The 20,759-nt window shown below is 35.0% G+C and overlaps 1 long non-coding RNA gene across 3 annotated transcripts in view; it reads left to right on the top strand.

Moving 5' to 3' along the window:
- The window catches only part of LOC123002287 (uncharacterized), a 1,175,027-nt gene that overhangs the window by 291,893 nt on the left and 862,375 nt on the right, over positions 1-20,759 (top strand). For 2 of the 3 annotated variants that reach the window (XR_006412047.2, XR_008960257.1), the window contains exon 3: positions 17,877-17,919. The exons of the other annotated variant lie outside the window; for it this stretch is intronic. This is a non-coding gene — a long non-coding RNA (uncharacterized LOC123002287). The remainder of the gene's footprint in view (positions 1-17,876; positions 17,920-20,759) is intronic. 3 annotated transcript variants of the gene reach the window in all.

Consider the following 20,759-nt stretch of genomic DNA (forward strand, 5'->3'; position numbering starts at 1 on the left):
CCGCCTCAGGGCCTGCCCCCTCTCCAACCTTGAGAGTGTACTGTTGATTTAATAAATTGCCTTGTGTTTGCTACTTTCCTTCTGGCTGGCTGGCTTTCAGTGCAGATCCTCACATAAAACTTTTCATAGGGAATCTGAGAACCAAGACCTCCATCCACACAACATAGACTGTCCCACCAGTAACAAAACGAATACCCATTCTGGCATAGTGGCTGCCCCTGACTCCACTCACTCTGAAGCAAGACTGACTGTTGAGAAGCACCACCCAATGCATAATGTTTTTAGGTAACTTATTGATTGCATATCTATTGCCTCATTCTTAAATATGAATTTGCAATCAAAGTTAGCCAGGTAGGTAAGGGAACTCTTCAAACTTTAAGAGTAAAACCAAGATAAATGAACAGGAGGGAAGTGGCCCCACAGAATGGAAAATTTCAAGTAGAGGTATTTTAAAACAATGGAATTGGACACTTCGGTATATTAGGCAATATTTTAAGAAAAATATGGTATAGAAATCTGAACCTCCTGTGTCCCACCATATAAGTTTTTCTTCATATGGAATTAATAAATTATTAATAAATTTCTTGTTCCTGAGCTGACCATGGCCCAGGCTGTTACTCACTTTAAATCCATGACACCAAATTCATGCAGGTCCTTAATGTGCCACACCCCACTCACTCACTCTCACCTCAAGTCCCCAGTTCCTCTTCCCACCCCCACTCTCATCTAACAACACTGCTGCCTCCTTCACTGAGAAAACAGATGGGATCCAAGGGTATGAGTTTTGTCATATACCTCCCACATCTACGCACCTACTAGCATGTGTACCCATGTGCCCTACCTTCTGGTCTGCTATGAACTTTTCATGTTCCTGTCTGGGGTGCAGCAGCACCATCACTGTATACCAGCTCAATTACTCATCATCTCAACACATTTACAACTCAAATACACATGTCCAGCACTTCTCTCCTTTCTCACTTTCATCCATTTTCATTTTCAGGGGAGAATTCTTGTTTAATCAACATGCTCTTATTTCTCCCAATGTTAACACACACACACACACACACACACACACACACACACACACCTTCCCTTAACCCCCACTTGTCCCTTAAGCTACTGCTTCATTTCTCTCCTTCACTTTGTTTATTTTTTAAGATTTTATTTTTAAGTAATCTCTACACCCAATGTGGGACTCAAATTTACAATCCCAAGATCAAGAGTTGCATGCTCTACTAACTGAGCCAGCCAGGCAACTCTCTCTCCTCCACTTTAAATCTCTTTGAAAGAGTTATCAGTGCTTCCTCTCTACTTCTCCTCCCATTCCTTCTTGAACTTCCTCTATTCAGGCATTTGAAACAGTGCCTGTCAAGGTCACTAGTGGGTACCACATTGCTAAATTAAATGGTTCATTCTCAGTTTTCATTTTATGTGACACAATTACCTTTTCTTCCATGAATCACTTTGTTCACTTAACTTCAGGGGTACATCTTCCAACCTCATTGTTCACTTCTTCTTTACTGATATCTCATCGTTTATCTTACTAATAAGCACTGGAGAGCCTCTACACTCAGTCATTGGTCTTCTTCCCTTCTCCATTTACCCTCACTCCCTTGATGGTCTCAACCCTAAGGTTTTATATATTATCTAAAAGCTCCCATTTTTTCTATACCATAGAAATGACTCCTAAAATTACACCTTTAGTCTCATCTTTCTTCAGAACTCCAAACACGTATTTCTAATAATTTACTTGACTTTTCTACTAGGATTTATTTTTTTAACCATAACAAAAACAAGTTTAATTTTTCTAATATATTGAACAATATTAGGATGACCATATATCCTGGTTTATGACTTTTGATTATTTTTAGTGCATTGCTTCTCAGCCTTTTGGCTAAGATCAATGGATTATTTTTAGTGCTCCTTTTCACTATGATAAACATTCCTAAAAAAAAAGATATTCCTGTTTGTATGAAAAGTATATGGTTACCTAAAGGAACATAGCTCTGTGTTTGAGAGTACTAAATTGATGTCCTAGTCTCAAGGTAGTTCAGTTTACCACAATATTCCTTTTTTCTTTCTCACACAAAGAAAAAGAACCTTTAGTTTGTTTAATGACATTTAAGACCATTTTTATAATCCTGTCGTATTTAAATTATTGTAATTATTTGATGAGTTCTATTAATATAAAGCTGTAATTTACTTTTTGCTGGTTGTTATTTCTTCTGACTCTGCAAGGATTTATAGTTTTCCTATGCTGTAAAAACAGGAACTAGCAAATTGTTGTTCAATTGATTTTGAGAAATTAGATTTTTAAAGAACTTATATAGGAAAATTATATTTAAGATTCCTGACACTACCTGTCACTGAGTCTACAGTTGTATTCAAATCAGCTGTTCTTAATTTTTCCAGCTTTATTGAAATATATATACATATATATGTGTATATATATAACATTGTGTAAGTTTAACATATATAATTAACATATACATATATTTTGCAAAATAATTACCACAATAAGGTTAGTTAACACATGCATCCCATCACATAATTATGACTCTATGTTATTGTGGTGGTTGTGGTGAGAACATTTAAAATCTACTCTCAGCAACTTTCAAGTGTATAATACAATATTGTTAACTATGGTTAACTCTTGAACAGAACAGGGGGTTAGGGGTGCCAATGCCCTGAACAGTCAGAAGTTCACATTTAACTTTTGACTTCCCCAAAACGTAACTACTAACAGCCTACTGTTGACCAGAAGCCTTACTGATAACATAGTTGATTAACACGTTTTGTATGTTAAATGTATTATATACTGTATTATTATAATAAAGTAAACTAGACAGAAGAAAATGCTATTAAGAAAATTATAAGGAGGAGTACCTGGGTGGTTCAGTTGGTTAAGCAGCCAACTCTTGATTTTGGCTCAGGTCATGATCTCAGAGGCCTGAAATTGAACCCTATATCATGTGCTCCATGCTCAGCAGGAGTCTGCTTAAGGATTCTCTCTCTCCCTCTCTCTCTGCCCCTCCCTCCACTTGCATGCTCTCTCTCAAATAAAAAGAAATCTTTAAAAAAGAAACTTAATAAGGAAGAGAAAATACATTTACATACTGTATGGTATTTATTTTTAAAAATCCACATATAAGTGAACCCACACAGTTCAACCTGTGTTGTTCAAGGGTCAATAATCACCATGCTGTACATTAGATCTCCAGAATTTATTCATCTTAAAACTGGAATTTTGTACCCTTAGACAAACATCTCATTTCTCCCCTCCTCCAACCACTGGCAATCACTAATCTCCTCACTGTCTCTACAAGTCTGGCTTGTTTAGATTCCATGTATAAATAAGAGCATACAGTATTTGTCTTTCTCTGTCTGACTTATTTCACACAGCATAATGCCCTCAAGTTAATCTAAAAACCCTGAAAACAGGGGCGCCTGGGTGGCTCAGTCAGTTAAGCATCTGCGTTCGGCTCAGGCCATGATCCCAGGGTCCTGAGATCAAGCCCCACATTGGGCTCCCTGCTCAGCGTGGAGTCTGCTTCTCCCTCTCCCTCTGCCTGCCGTTCCCCCTGCTTGTTCTCTCTCTCATTCTCTCTCTCAGTCAAACAAACAAACAAACAAACAAACAATAAATAAATAAATAAATAAATAAATAAATAAAATTTTAAAACCCGTGAAAATAGCCAAATAGGAAAATGAATAAAGATAGGAACAGGAAATACAGATTTTTTTTTCAAGTACAAACAATATTATAACAATATGTTCTACCTTTCTTGTAAAGGCCTATTAATGGTGGGCAAGTTAAAAATTTAAATAATCATCCATAAAATTAAATACTATGAATCCATTTACTTGATAATGAGATCTCTGTATACTTCCATGGAAATACATTCATGATATATTGATAGCTAAGAAAACCAGTGGCAGAACCATATGTAGTAATGAATTTATCTTGAACGTTAAGTGCATATTTCCTTTGTGCATCACATTATGTTGCTATGGGATGTCTTCTATGATGGTGTGAAACAGAAGGGCTCTTTTGATGGAAGCACCTTGGGATTAGATTGGGTTTGGTGCCCTTGGTGATCAGTCCTTGGGCCTACAATTTTGCTAGGAAGAGGACTTATCAATTTTTATTTCTTTGAAATTAATACCCCATACACTTCATAAAGAACATGTGGATGCTTATAATCAAGACATTTAAAGCAACTAAATTTTTTAAAAATAAACAGTAAGGAAGAAAGGTCAGAATAATATAGAAGTAAGAGATACAAAGTTGCACTTATTTTTACCCTTGATCATTCAATTTATCTCTAGGCTTTCTGAAGGCCAAGACAGAAGAGGAAATAAATTTTTCAAATAGGAACAAAATTTCCTGGAGAGCTTGTCTGCCCTAGTGGAATTGAGAGCCTCAATTGTAATAATGGAAAGAAAAATGCTTTATACAAAGTAAAGTGTCATATAAATTTACGGGATTGATTTGACTGAGTCCGGAAATTCTTAACTTATCTTTCTTTGGGAAGCTACTAAATGGGCCTTCCTTTGGCTATGAATTACCTTTTATGAACTTAATACAGTAGAGAAAATCTTTTTAGAGTCTCTTGGGCTCATTCTTTTAGCTATTCACCATATTGCCTTTGCAGAAGTGCTGTTTCAATCAGTAGATGTATGTCCAATTTTATCAGGGGCTAATTTGCACATTAAGTAAAAAGTTCTTAAGAAAGACATCAGTTATTTGCATAGCCATTTAAATGAATCTAATTTATGGGTGAAGTTTGTCAAGTTTAAAATTTAGTGATTACCCTTAAATCGTTGTTCTTGACACTTAAAATTCTTACACCATATAGTTATTATCATGGTGCTTGTGACTTCATTTGTGGTTAGTATGCTTAGATATGTTGGAATCACTTGAGACTATCGATTATGAAATTCAATCAGTAGAAGAGGCAAGCCAGTTAGATCTTGACTTGATTATTAGTCATTTTCTTCTTTCAACATGAGGCTCCCAAGAGGTGTTCTACAGTATTGGAAGAATCATATTAAATGATGATTGAAGTAGTTAAGAGCTCTTCTTTAAACTGTGTACAAACTTCTTAGAAAAGTTTGCCTGAATAGCCTAGTTTCTAGAAAAAGGCTGGCAGTTTAGATTCCCTTTTCTCTCAACAAGCTGTACAGGACCTTGAGCAAGGACATTAATAATTCTGTGACTCAGTTTCCTTCTATATAAAATTGAGACAAGAACGGTACCTACTTCAAAGGGTTGTTGGAGAGATTAAACGAGACAATACCCATAGTAGGCTTAGGATGGTGACTGGTCACCAGTATTCAATAAATGGTAGCTAGTAGTAAGAGTAGCACTGCATAGGTCAGAGCACCATGGGTCATGCTCCAGAAACATTTTCTCTCTTAGGCCAGGTGATTAGGAAATGCCGTTTTATCAGCTTTGTGTCAGAACAGTTTCTTCAGAGGAAGTTCACCAAAGAAACTGTTACCTGGAGTTGCTTTGTAGAATCCTACTGCAGAAAGAAAGAGAAGAGTCAGAGAGTTTCTTAGAGATAGCCAGAGATGAAATAAAAATCATTTAGTCCCCAGGGCAGACATAGGACTTGAAATGGGAGACAAAGTCATAGGTTAAAAACCAGGCAGAGGTAGAGTGGAAGAGGGGCAAATATGAGAATTATGGGATTACCTTCACTATTACTTAAGTCTACTATTACTTGGTATACCCAGGGCCTGAGTGGGTTAGGTTGGCTTAAAAGTATAGGGACAGGTCTATTTGTTCTGGTGGATGTCTTCCAAACTTCTGTTTGATGGAAGAAGAAAATGGTAACTCAGAGTGTTAGGAAATTTAAGGAAAAGTTTATTCAAGGATCAGTAAATCTTAGCATGCTTTTAGGAGAAAGAAAAGCAGCCAATACCCAGAGACTGAAAATGCCAGAATAAAGAGGGATAACTGATAAGGTAAGTTTCTAGAAGAGGCAGGAATAAAGATATTGCATGTTACAAATGGGGAGATTAGTCTCAGTGTGGAAGAGGAGCTGCTCTTCCTTTGAGATAGTGAAGAAAAATTAATAAAAATGAGTGAACATATAGGGAGATTGTAAATTAAAGTAAGAAAATGAAGGAGCTTGCTGTGGATAGCTTCAATCTAGGTAAAGTAAGCAGCAATGTCAGTTCCTTCGAGTAGCCTGGCAGGAGAGTAGAGAGGTTTAGAACAACAGCTGTGGAGAATGTGATACAAAGTCAACATGAGATAAGAAAAAGGATGAGGGATTGCTGAGCATCAGGAAAGACCTAGTTGAAATTAAATCACAAGTCTAGTGTGGATGCAGTCAAGCTTCCAATGGATTAATGTTTTCTCCAACTCAGTATTTTGCAGTGGTTTGCACTTATTTGCAGCTTTTCATCTGGCTCATATAGAAATAAAAGTTGAGTAAATCTCTGTAGGAGTTTTAACTCCCAAGGAGAGGATAAAGAAAAATTGAGAGTAAAAATAGAGAGTCCATAGGGGGAGAAAAGTTTAAGAATAAAAGTTAAGAAAGGAATTAAAAATCTTAATGACTTTTTTTGGCTTTCACTGATTATTTTATATTGCACTACTTTGGAAACTTAATTAGAATTACTTAAAAAGAAGAATTGCAAAAGGAATCACCTGTTCATATAGCTTATGTGCTGAAGTATAACTTTTCCTTTAAAAAGGCAAATGATTGAGATAGGCCATCTGGTTAAACTAATTTTTTTATCAATTAAAGTAAGACTTAGTAAGTAGAATAATTGAGCCAGCCTTAACAACAAATAATCATATATGAGTAAATACCTGTGACCAAATTTTGGATAGTAAAATTATTTAAACTAAAATAGATACTTTGGAAATATATCAAACAAGTTTTACTGAATTCTTTCAACATTACATGCAAGACAACAATCTTTCCAAAAGGTTTTGTTGATTCTGTACCCAGCTCTATACTAATGGCTGCCAGTGACACACAGGTATTGTAAAACCTATACTTTGCTATTATGAGCTCACAGTATAATTGGGAAGACAAAAACCAATATGTAGGAAACATCATGACCAACTAATACATGACCTATGTTATTAACAATAAATGCAGTAGATATTAAAGAATGACTTAAATACAATACTTAAAAGTTAATAAAGCTTGAGTTCCAGTTCAAAGTAACAACAAAAGAATACCATGAACTCATCTCCTCCACAGAACACACCAAATTATACCTATTAATAGGACAATTCTTCCTAGAGAAGGACTGAGGGCTGACTGAACAGCTACTGAAAAATCAAAGACAGAGAGAATGGCAAGAGAACAAGAGAGCTGGAGATACACCATGATTTAAAATAGTAGCATATATAGGCACAGCTCCAGCCAGCCAGTAAACGTCACCACACACACACAGTCTGCATAGGGGACACCATACACAAGACCAATCCTTCAACTTTAGAAGAAGTAGCCATTTTGCCTAATCCATAGACACAAACACAGAAAGTCAATGAAACTGGGGAGACAGAGAAATATACTCAAAAGGAAAGAATAAGAAAAAACCTCAGTAAAAGAGTTAAATGAAACAGAGATAAGCAATATGCCTGATAAAGAATTTAAAGTAATGAAAGTAAACATACTCACCAGGTTAGAGAAAAGAATGGAAGAATTCAGTGAGACCTTCAACAAAGAGATGAAAAATATTATAAAGAACCAATCAGAGCTGAAGAATACAATAACTGAAATTAAAAAAAAACACACTAGAGGTAATCAACAGTAGATTAGAGGATGCAGAAGGACATATCAGCAATCTGGAAGACACGGTAATGGAAAGCACACAAGCTGAACAGCAAAAAGAGAAAACAATTTTTTTAAATGAGGATGGGGCACCTGGCTGGCTCAGTCATTAGAGCATCTGGCTCTTGACCTTGGGTCATGAGTTCAAGCTCCACATTGGGTGTAAAGATTGCTTAAATAAGTAAACTTTTAAAAAATGAGGATAGATTAAGGGATACCTTGGACAATATCAAGCAAACAAACATTTGCATTATAGGGGTCCCAGAAGAAGAAAAAGAAAGATGTAGAAGAAATAATAACTGAAAACTAACCTAAGGAGGAAAATAGACAGCCAAGTCCGAGAAGCACAGAGTTCCAAACAAAATGAACCCAAGGAGGTCCACACCAAAACATATAATAATTAAAATGTCAAAGGTTAAAGATAAAGAATCTTAAAAGCAGCAAGAGAGAAACAAAAGTTACCTACAAAGGAAAACCTATAATGCTGTCAGCTGATTTTTTAGCAGAAACTTTGCTAGCCTTGGGTGTGGCACGATATAGTCAAGGTGCTGCAAGGAAAACAAAAACAATAAAACCCATAACCAAGAATACTCTACCAGGCAAGATTATCATTCAGATTTGAAGGAGAGATAGAAAGTTTGCCAAACAAAAGATAAAGGAGTTTATCACTACTAAATCAGCCTTACAAGAAATTTTAAAGGGACTTCTTTAAGTGAAAAAGAAATGACCTTAATTAAACATAAGAAAAATACAAATAAAAAGATATAAAATATGACAACATGTACATAAAATGTAGAGAAGATAGTAAAAAGGAAAGAGAAGGGGAAAAAGAATTTTTTTAGAATGTGTTTGAACTTAAATGATCATCAAATTAATATGGACAACTATTTACTTAATATGTTATATATGAACCTCATGATAACTACAAAACCCAAATCTATGATAGATACACAAAAAAATAAAGAGAAAGAAAGCCAAACAAAGCACTATAGATATTCATTTATCACAAAAAAAAAAGAGAGAGCAAGAGAAGAAAGGAATAAAGAACTACAAAACCACCAGAAACAAAATTTAAGAATGGCAATAAGTACATACCTATCAATAATTACTTTAAGTGTAAATGCCCTAAATGCTCCAAAGGACATAGAGTAGCAGAATGGATTTAAAAAAAACAGGACCCATCTTTATGCTGCCTACAAGAGACACCTCAAACCTAAAAATGCATATAGACCAAAAGTGAAGGGATGGAAAACCATGCAGATTGAAGTGGGGAAAAAAAGAGCTTGGGTAGCAATGCTTACATCAGACAAAATAGATGTTAAAACAGACTGCGGCAAGGGACAAAGAAGGGAATTACATAATGATAAAAGGATTAATCCAATAAGAGGCTATAATAATTGTAAATTTCCACGCACCCAAAACCAGAGCACCTAAATACATAAAGCCAATATTAATGGACATAGAGAGAGAAATTGATGGCAATACAATAATAGTAGGAGATTTCAGCACTCCACTCACATCAACAGATTATCCAGGCAGAAAAATCAATAAGGAAACAATGCCTTTGGATGACATGTTGGACTAGAGGGACATAACAGATATATACAGAATATTCCATCCAAAAACAACAGAATAGACATTCTTTTTAAGTGCATATGGAAACATTCTCCAGAATAGATCATACATTAGTCCATAAAACAAACTGCAATAAATTTGAGAAGATTGAAATCATACTGTGCATGTTTTCCAAACACAATATGAAACTAGAAATAAATCACAAGAAAAAAACGGAAAAAACACAAACTTGTGGATACTAAACATGGTACTAGACAACTAATGGGTCAATGAAGCAATCCAAGAAAATATAAAAAATTACATGGAGACAAATGAAAACAAAAACACAACAGTCCAAAATTTCTAGGACACGGTGAAAGCAGTTCTATGAGGGAAATGTATAGCAATAAAGGCTACCTCAAGAATCAAGAAAAAACTCAAATTTAAAAAAATCTATCTTTACACATAAAGAAACTAGAAAAAGAACAAATAAAACCCAAGGTGAATAGAAGAAAGGAAATAATAAGATCAGACCAGAAATAAACGACATAGACACTAAAAACAACAACAACAAATGAAACCAAGAGCTGCTTCTTTGAAAAAAATAAACAAAACTGACAAACAATTAACCAGAATCATCAAGAAAAAAGGCTAGGGACCCAAATGAGTAAAATCAGAAATGAGAGAGAAGTAACAATCAATATCACAGAAATACAAAGGACTATAAGAGAATACTATGAAAAATTATATGACAGCAAACTGGATAACCTAGAAAAAAATGAATAAATTCTTAGAAACATACAATCTTCTGAAACTGAACCAGGAAGAAATGGAAAATCAGAATAGACCAATTACAAGTAACAAAATTGAATTAGTAATCAGAACACTACAAAAAAATAAGAGTCCAAGACCAGATGGACTCACAGGTGAATTCTACTAGACATTTAAAGAAGAGTTAATACCTAATCTCTTCAAACTATAGCAGCATTATCAACAATAGCCAAATTATGGAAAAAGCACAATTCCATCGACGGATGAATGGATAAAGAAGTGTGTGTGTGTGTGTGTGTGTGTGTGTGTATGAATATTAGCCATCAAAAAGGATGAAATCTTGCTATTTGCAATAGGGGGATGGAGCTAGAGAGTATTATGCTAAGCGAAATAAGTTAGTCAGAGAAAGACAAATACCATATGATTTCACTGATGTGAAATTTAAGAAACAAAGCCGATGAACATGAGGGGGTGGAAAAGAGAGGCAAACCATAAAACAGACTCTTAACTATAGATACCAAACTGAGTGTTGCTGGAGGGGAAGTTGAATAGGTGATGACTATTAAGGAGGGCACTTGTGATGAGCACTCAGTGTTGTATGTAAGTGGTGAATAGCTAAATTTTACACCTGAAACTAATATTACACTGTATGTTAACTAACTGGAATTTAAATAAAAACTTGGAAGAAAAAAATCATATGATCATCTCAATAGATGCAGAAAAAGCATTTAACAAAATTCACCATCCATTAATGATAAAAAAATTTCAATAAAATGGGGTTAGAGGGAACATATCTCAACATAATAAAGGCCATGTATGAAAAACCTGCAGCTAACATCATCCTCAATATTGAAAAACTGAGAGCTTTCCCTCTAATGTCAGGAGAAAGACAGGGATGTTAACTCACAACACTTTAATTCAACATAGTACTAGAAGTCCTAGCCACAACAATCAGACAAGAAAAAGAAATAAGAGGCATCCATATTTGTAAAGACAAAGTTAAACTGTCACTATTTATAGACAGCATGATACTATACATAGAAAATCCTAAAGATTCCACCAAAAATACTAGAAGTAATAAATAAATTTAGTAAAGTGGCAGGATACAAAATTAATACCCAGAAATCTGTAGTGTTACTATACACTAGAAACGAAATTGCTGGCAGGGAAATTTAAAAAACAACACCATTTACAATTGCACAAAAAAGAATAAAATACTTAGGAATAAACTTAACCAAAGAGGTGAAAGACCTGTACTCTGAAAACTATAAAACACTGATGAAAGAAATTAAAGATGACACAACCAAATGGAAAAATATTTCATGCTTATGGATTGGAAGAACTAATGTTGTCAAAAGGTCCATATTACCGAAAGCAATCTACTGATTCAATGTAATTCCTATGAAAATACCAATAGCATTTTTCACAGAACTAGAACAAGTAATACTAAAATTTATATGGAACCACAGAAGATCCCATATAGCCAAAGCAATCCTGAGAAGGAAAAACAAGTTGGACGTATCACAAGTCCATATTTCAAGGTACACTACAAAGCTATAGTAGTCAAAACAGTATGGTATGGGCCCAAAAATAGATACATAGATCATTGGAATAGGATAGAGAGCCCAGAAATAAAGCCACATATATATGGTTAATTAATCTATGACAAAGATGGCAAGAATATGCAATGCAGAAAATAGTCTTTTCAATAAATGGTGCTGGGAAAACTGGACAACTACATATAAAAGAATGAACCTGGACTACTTCCTAATACTATACACAAAAATAAACTCAAAATGAATTAAAGACCCAAGTGTGAGACCTGAAAGCATAAAAATCCTAGAAGAGCGCACAGGCCGTAATTTATCTGACATTAATCATAGCAACATTTTTCTAGATATGTCTCCTAAGGCAAGGGAAACAAAAGCAAAAATAAATTATTGGGACTACATCAAAATAAAAAGCTTTTCAGATGTAGTGAAGAGAAGGGCCATATGCACCCCAATGTTCATAGCAGCATTGTCCACAATAGCTAAATCGTGGAAGGAGCCGAGATGCCCTTCAACAGATGACTGGATTAAGAAGATGTGGTCCATATATACAATGGAATATTACTCAGCCATCAAAAAGAATGAATTCTCAACATTTGCTGCAACATGGACGGCACTGGAGGAGATAATGCTAAGTGAAATAAGTCAAGCAGAGAAAGACAGTTATATGGTTTTCCTCATCTATGGAACATAAGAACTAGGAGGATGGGTAGGAGAAGAAAGGGGTAAAGAAAGGGGGGGTAATCAGAAGGGGGAATGAAGCATGAGAGACTATGGACTCTGAGAAACAAACTGCGGGCTTCAGAGGGGAGGGGGGTGGGGGAATGGGATAGGCTGGTGACGGGTAGTAAAGAGGGCACGTATTGCGTGATGCACTGGGTGTTATACACAACTAATGAATCATTGAACTTTACATCAAAAACCAGGGATGTACTGTATGGTGACTAACATAATATAATAAAAAATATTATTATAAAAAATAATGAATAAATACATAAATAAATAAATAAATAGCTTTTGTACAGCAAAGGAAACAATACACAATACTAAAAGACAACCTACTGAATGGGAGAAGACATTTGCAAATGATTTATCCAGTAAGGGGTTAATATCCAAGTACATAAAGTACTCATACAACTCAACACCAAAAAGCAAACAATCTGATTAAAAAAAATGGGATAGGGGACCAGAATAGACATATTTCCAAAGAAGACATTCAGATAGCCAACAGACATTTGAAAAGATGCTCAAACATCATTTATCATCAGGGAAGTGCAAATCAAAACCACAGTGAGATATCAATTCATGCCTGTTAGAATGGCTAAAATCAAGAAGATAAGAAACAACAAGTGTTGGCAAGGATGTAAAGGAAAAGGAACCCTTATGCACTCTTGGTGGGAATTTAAATTGGCATAGCCACTATGGGAAAACAGGAAGGAGCTTCCTCAAAAAATTAAAAAAGAGAAATACCATATGATACAATAATTCCAGTATTGGGTATTTACCCAGGGAATATAAAAACATTAACTTGAAAAGATATATGGACTCCATGTTTACTGCGGCATTATTTACTATCAAGACATGGGAGCGACCTAAGTGTTCATCAATAGATGAATGGATAAGGAAAATGTGGTATATATACACAATAGACTATTATGCAGCTATAAAAAGGATAAGATCATGCCATTTGAAACAACATGGATAGACCTAGAGGGTATTATTCTAAGTGAAATAAGTCAAACTGAGAAAGACAACTACTATATAATTCCTCTCATAAATGGAATCTAAAAACATGAATAAACAAACAAAAGCAGAATCAGAACTATAAATACAGAGAACAAACTGATGGTTGCCGAAGGGAAGGAGGATGGGGAGGTAGGCAGAATGCATGAAGAAGAAAGGGAGATACAGGCCTCCAGATATGGAATGAATGGGTCACAGGAGTAAAAAGCAGAGTGTAAGGAAAACAGTCAATAGTATTGTGATAATGATATAATGGAATAGATGTTACCTATACTTGTGGTGAACATAGAATAATGTATAAACTTGTCAAATCACTAACTTGTACACCTGAAACTAATGTAACATTGTGTATCAACTATACTCAAGAATGAATGAATGAGTGAATGAATGAATGAATGAATAAATAAATAAATAAAAATAGGCATCAGTGCTGTGTTAATTCTTTTTTTTAAAAAAGATTTTATTTATTTATTTGACAGAGATAGAGACAGCCAGAGAGAGAGGGAACACAAACAGGGGGAGTGGGAGAGGAAGAAACAGGCTTCCAGTGGAGGAGCCTGATGTGGGGCTCGAACCCAGAATGCCGGGATCACGCCCTGAGCCGAAGGCAGACGCTTAACGACTGAGCCACTCAGGCGCCCCAGTGCTGTGTTAATTCTTGCAATACCATTGGTTATTCACCTGGGAAGGATGTCAGTTTCTGGCTCAAATTCTTTAATGTTATTTTGGACTTACATATTATTGTTAATGTAAGAGAGCATGTTGAACTCATGATGAAGGTCGATTTTCTGAAATAAATTTAAAAAGTTAACAAATCTCTTTTAAATAACTATCTCATTTCTCACAACAATCTTTAGGGGTAGTGATCCAGTTACTATTGCTGAGTAATAAACTATCTCACATCTTAGTTGCACTAAACAACCAGTTTGTGATGCTCAAGGATTCTGTGGGTCAGAATTTGGACAGGGCTTGGCTGGACATTCTTCATGCGTCATGGGGTTTCTCACGCAGTTGCTATCACGTGTTGTCTGGGACTTTAGTCTTATCAAGGCTCTATTGGGCTGAATGTCCAAGATAGCTCACTTGTATGGCTTGCAGTTTGATGTTGGCTATTGTTTGGGATCTCATGGCGGGTGGCGGTCATCTATCAATTAGACAGACTACGCATGGGTTCTATATGTGGCTTTTCCTTCACAGCATGGTGGCCTCGGAGTAATCAAAATTCTAACATGGCAGCTCAGGGCTGAAGTTCAAGTAAAGCGACAGAAGGCGGAAGCTGCATGGCGTTTTTGGTTTTTTTTTTTACTTAGTTTTGAATCTAACACAGTATTCCTTTGGCTGTACTCTTTGTTGAAGCAGTCACAAGCCTGCCTAGATTTAGGGGAGGGAGATAGACTCTATCTCTTAAAGAGGAGAGAGTCAAAAATTTTGTGGCATTCTAAAAAAATAGCCACAGGTAGTTATTACTACTTCTACCACAGATGATGAAAATGATGTTCAAAAAGGTTAAATAATTTGCCTAGTATCTTGGAGCCATAGATGTCAAATCCCAGACTTGAAGCCAGATATTTTGATACTAAATCCAGCATTCTTGCTATTATATTACTCTTTATTCTAAGAAGTCAGTGTTGGCAACAGTGATAAGAAAAGCCTTTCTGAAGGAAATGGGGCTTTGAGTGTGATCTTAATAGATGAGGCTTATCTGATTACCTAGAAGAAAAGGATGCAAGGACTTTAAGGAAGAAAAGGCAGTGGGAATATGACCATTCAATCAGAAAACACCTAATATAACATTACTTCCCTTGTAAACCTGTTTCCACTGTAGCTGCTTAAGGCAGAAACTAGAAGTCCTTTCCTCTTTTCTCTCTTTATTTCCCACATCATGTCAACCTCAAGTCGTACTGATTTTCAACCTCTTGATACCTCTAAAATATGACCTTGACTCTCCATCTCTTCCCTAGTGGTCCTATAATGTCTTTCATCTAGACAAGGGGTTAGCAAACCATGGCCCATGGATGAATCTGGCCCACAACCTGGTTTTCTATGTCTGGCAAGCTAAGAATAGTTTCTACATTTTCCGATGGTTAAAAAATTAAAAGAAGAATAATATTTTTTTTGTATTTTGTATTCATGTATTTTTTGATACATGAAAATTATATAAAATTCAAATTTCAGTTTCCATAAAGTTAGAGGCTTTTTAATGACATCAAATACTTGAAAGAATCAGGCTCCCATTGTACATGCCAACTCCTGAATTTGTTTGATTGTTTCCTTGAGGGTTTTTTTTTCTTTTATGTTTACTATCTTAGTTGCAGCAAAAATTGATACACGTTTAAGGGAACATATTTAAAGTGCACAATTTGATGAGTTTTGACACACAAGTATACATCCACAAACCATCAACACAATCAAGATAATGAATATATTCATTATCCCTCAGTTATTCCTCATGTCCCTTTGTTATCCTCTCTCTTACGCATCTCTGACTCTGCCTGGTTTCCACGCAAACATTGATCAACCTGCTTTCTGTCACCATTGATCAGTTTACATTTTCTAGAATTTTATATAAATCAAATCATGTATTACATACTATTTTTTGGTATAGTTTCTATCATCTGGCAAAATTATTTGAAGGTCCATCCATGTTGTGCACAACAATAGTTCATTGCTTTTCATTGATGAGTAGTGTAACAATGCTGAGATACATCACAATTGACCTGTTGATATACAGTAGGTTTTTTCCAATTTTTAACTATTAAAGATAAAGCTGCTGTGAACATTCTTGTATGGCCTGTGAACATATGTTTTTATTTTTCATGGGTAGATAGCAAGAAAAAAATTATGGGTCATATGCTAGTTATGTGTTTAACGTTTTAGAAAACCACTAAACTATTTTGCAAAGAGGCTTATCATCTTACATTGTCACCAGTGTGTATGAGAGCTACATTTGCTCTCCATCCTTACCAACACCAATGGTTGATATGATCAGTCTTTTTCAATTTTACAAATTCTAGTGGGAGTTTATGAGTATCTAAATGTGTGTTTTTTTCCAATGTGTTTTTGTTTTACATGTCCCTAATGACAAATGACGTTGAATACTTTTTCACATACTCATTTAATACGTCTATATTTTCTTTATGAAGTATCTGTTCAGATGTTTTGCCCATTTTAATTGGGTTATTCATATTCTAAGCATTATTTTTATAGTGAGATATAAGTATCTTGTTGGTAAATTTTTTTTACAGGTATTTTCTCCCATTTGGGGGCTTGACTTTTAATTTTCACCACAGTGTCTTTTGAAGATAAAAAATATTTTTATGTTATGAATTCCTAATATATTGATTTTTTTCTTCTATAAAAGTTTGTGTCTTGTGTTGTATTTAAGACATCTTTGGCAAATGCAAATTGACTCTAATTTGCTCTTATGTTTCTTACTGGATATTTTATTGTGTTAGCTTTTACTTACAGATATACGAATCATTTTGAATTAGTTTTAGTACATGATACGAGGTAAGGATTGAGGTTCACATATTTTTCATATGGTAATCAAATTGTCCCAGAATCAAAAATATTTTTTGAAATTATTAACCTTTCCCAACTGAATTATCTTGGCATCTTTGTTGAAAATCAATTGACTATGTGTCTGTGGGTCTACTTCTATACTCTTTATTCTTTTTTTTTTTTTTTAAGTAGTCTCTATATCCAACATGGGGCTTGAACTCATGACCCTGAGATCAAGAGTCACATGCTCCACTGAATGAACCAGCCGGATGCCCCTGTACTCTCTATTCTGTTTCATAGATCTGTATGTCAATCTTTATGCCAATACTTCATTGCCTTATTATTGTAGCTTTATAATTAATATTACAATCGGGTAATGTGAGTTCTTCAAATTTTTTCTTCCTTTTCAAAATTAGCTTGGCTATTCTAGGTCTAGTGACTTTGAATAAAAATTTCAGAATTAACTGCCCAATTAAAAAAAGTCCTTGAATTAGATTTTGATTGGGACTGTGTTAAATCTATAGGTTGATTTGGGGAAAATTGACATCATGAGTCAATTTGTGAGCACAGTCTATCTCTGCATTTATTTAGGTCTTATTTATTTCATCATTGTCTGTAGTTTTCAGTGTACAGATCCTGCATATCTTCTGTCAAATTCATCCCCAAGTATTTAATATTATGTGCCATTGTTCATGGTCTAATTTTTTTTAAATTTCAATTTCTGATTGTTCATTCTTAGTACTTAGAAATGCAATTGATTTTGTATATTGACCATTCATTCTGCAACCTTGTTAAACTTATTTTTCTAGTAGCTTTGTTTTGCATATTTGTTAGGATTGCTTTGTTTTGCATATTTGTTAGGATTTACTATAAAGATGATCATTTATCTGAAAACAAAAACAGTTTTTCTTCTTCCTTTCTAGTCAATATGCCTTTTATTTCTTTTTTCTAGCCTGATTTCTCAGCCAGAACTCCAGTATAACTGAATAGAACTGGTAAGAGTAGACATTCATGTTTCCTTTTTCTGATCTTACAGTTAAGTGTATTAGTCAGGTATTGCCAGAGAAGTAGAACCAATAGGGTGTGTGTGTGTGTGTGTGCGCGTGTGTGTGTGTGTGTAGAGAGAGAGATCTCAGATAGGTAGGTAGATAGATATACACATACTGACATCTATATCTATAAAATAGATTTATTTTATTTTTTAATGTTTTTTTATTATATTACGTTAGTCACCATATAGTACATCCCTGGTTTTTGATGTAAAGTTCAATGATTCATTAGTTGCATATAACACCCAGTGCACCATGCAATTTTAATAAATTGTATCATGTAATTGTAGGGACAGACAGGTCCAAACTCTTCAGGGCAGGTCGGCAGGCTAAATTCTAGCACAAGTTGTTTTGGATTGAGTCTGAAGGCAATAGGGAGACAGAATTCCTCTTCGTTGGGGGACCATAGTCTTTTTTTTACCTTGAGGCTTTCAACTGATTGGATGAGGCCCACCCACATTTTGGAATGTAGTCTGGTCTTCTCAAAGGCTTGATTTAAACGTTAATCATATCTCAAAAAATACCTTTACAGCAACATATAGACTGGTGTTTGACTAAACAACTGGGCACCACAGACTAGCCAAGTTGACACATAAAATAAAGCATTCAGCATTTTGCCTTTAAGTACAATATTAACTGTAGGTTTTTCATAGACACTGTTTATCTGATTGAAGAAGTTCTTCTAGTTCCTTTAAGTTTGCTTAGAGTTTTTTCCAGGAGTGTATGCATATTCCAGAAATGTATGTTCGATTTTTCATATGGTTTTTACAAATCTTTTTATATAATCATATGGTTTTTCTTCTTTAGTCTGTAAATATGGTGATTTATACAAACTGATTTTTAAATATTGAGCAAACCTTGTAATCCTGGGATAAACCCTATTTGTATATGATGTATTATCCTTTTTATGTATAGGTGGATTCTACTTGCTAAAACTTTGTCAGGTATTTTTCTATGTTCCTATGTGACAATTGTCTGTAGTGTTTTTTCTTTTAATAACCCTTTTTCTTGTTTTGGTGATAGGTTAATATTGGCATCAAAAAACATGTTGGGGATATTCTCTCCTCTTTAACAGGCAATTTTTTTAGAATTGGTATTATTTCTTCATCAAATATTTGATAGAATTCCCCAGTGAAACCATTAGTGCCTGGTGTTTTATTTCTATCTTTTTAAAAATACTTTATTATTTTTAAGCAGTTTTAGGATTATGACAAAATTGTTGAGAAGGTACAGAGGTTTCCCATATATGCCCTGCCTGCACAAATGCATAACCTCCCCCATTATAAACATCACTCACCAGAATGATGTATATTTTTTTTTTACCAAGGTTGAGCCTACATTGGCAGTGTACTATTCTGTGAGATATTGTAATTGTGAATACACAGAATTAAACTGTGGATTAAATTGTCAAAACTCATAAAATGTCACAGAACTAAGAGTAAATTTTAATGTATATAAATTTTAAAAAAGATTTTATTTATTGAGAGAGCAAGAGAGAGAGAGAGCATGAGTAGGGGGAGGGGCACCAGGAGAGGGACAAGCAGACTCCCCGCTGAATAGGAAGCCCGACCGGGGGGCTCAATCCCAGGACCCCAGGATCATGACCTGAGCTGAAGGCAGACATTTAACCAACTGAGCCACACAGGTGCTCCTAATGTATATAAATTTTGAAAGTAATTTAAGAGGTTGGAGGATCCCAAGATAAAATACATAATGTGACGAAATAATCTAACTATATTTCAAATGTATGAAGAAAGCTCACTCTAAGGTCGTGGTTGGAAGAATTAGCTAAGTAACTTTGGAAATGAGTGGATTCTGTAAGACTAAAGGCAAAAAGAACTATAAATAAAAGTTGTCGTCAATTTGATAACTTGATCCCCATGCTGGTACATGTAGCAATTCTGAAACCACTTTACATGTATATTAGAATTAAACCATTAAGTAAGTGGTTGGTTGGGGTGCCTGGGTGGCGCAGTTGTTAAGTGTCTGCCTTCGGCTCAGGGCATGATCCCAGAGTCCTGGGATCAAGCTCCGCATCGGGCTCCCTGCTCCACTGGAAGCCTGCTTCTTCCTCTCCCACTCCCCTGCTTGCGTTCCCTCTCTCACTGGCTGTCTCTCTCTCTCTGTCAAATAAATAAAATAAAATCTTTAAAAAAAAAAAGTAAGTGGTTGGTTGATGATGGGAGCCAGATTTCTCAATGGAGTAAAGAGCTTACAGATAAACAAGGGAAGGAGGCCAGAATGACCCATCTGATAAAAGATTAGAGTTGGAGACCTCAGTATGAATCATGTTTAGCTTAATGTAGTTACAGATGGTTACATATAGAAACATTTATAAATCTGTGTATACACATGGATTAATATACACAGTTATATCTTCTTGTTTTGTCAGCTGATGGTCCTAAAAACAATGACACCTCAGTAGCAATGAGCACATCTACTGCCTAGATCTTGGTTTCTAAGACTATTCTCCAAAAAAAGGAAACAAGGTTCCTGAGAGAAATAACTAATTCTAGGACTAGTGCAGGGAATATACAAGATGAACCAGGGAGATCTTATAGTGGCAGTAATAAAGAACATGCTAAACAAACAAACAAAATAGAAAAAAGACAATAAATTATGGGGGTATGTCAAAAGGACATAGGAGCCAACTGAAATGGCCAAAGTTGGAACAATTTGAGCAACTCAATAAATTAGTATTGAATTATAACCCAAAGTATAAAATAAATATCCATGAGTCCATAGTCACATAAATAAATGGTTGAGTAAATAAATTTGGAGGAGTA

Source organism: Ursus arctos, chromosome X (assembly GCF_023065955.2).
Source record: "Ursus arctos isolate Adak ecotype North America chromosome X, UrsArc2.0, whole genome shotgun sequence".
Taxonomy (NCBI): domain Eukaryota; kingdom Metazoa; phylum Chordata; class Mammalia; order Carnivora; family Ursidae; genus Ursus; species Ursus arctos.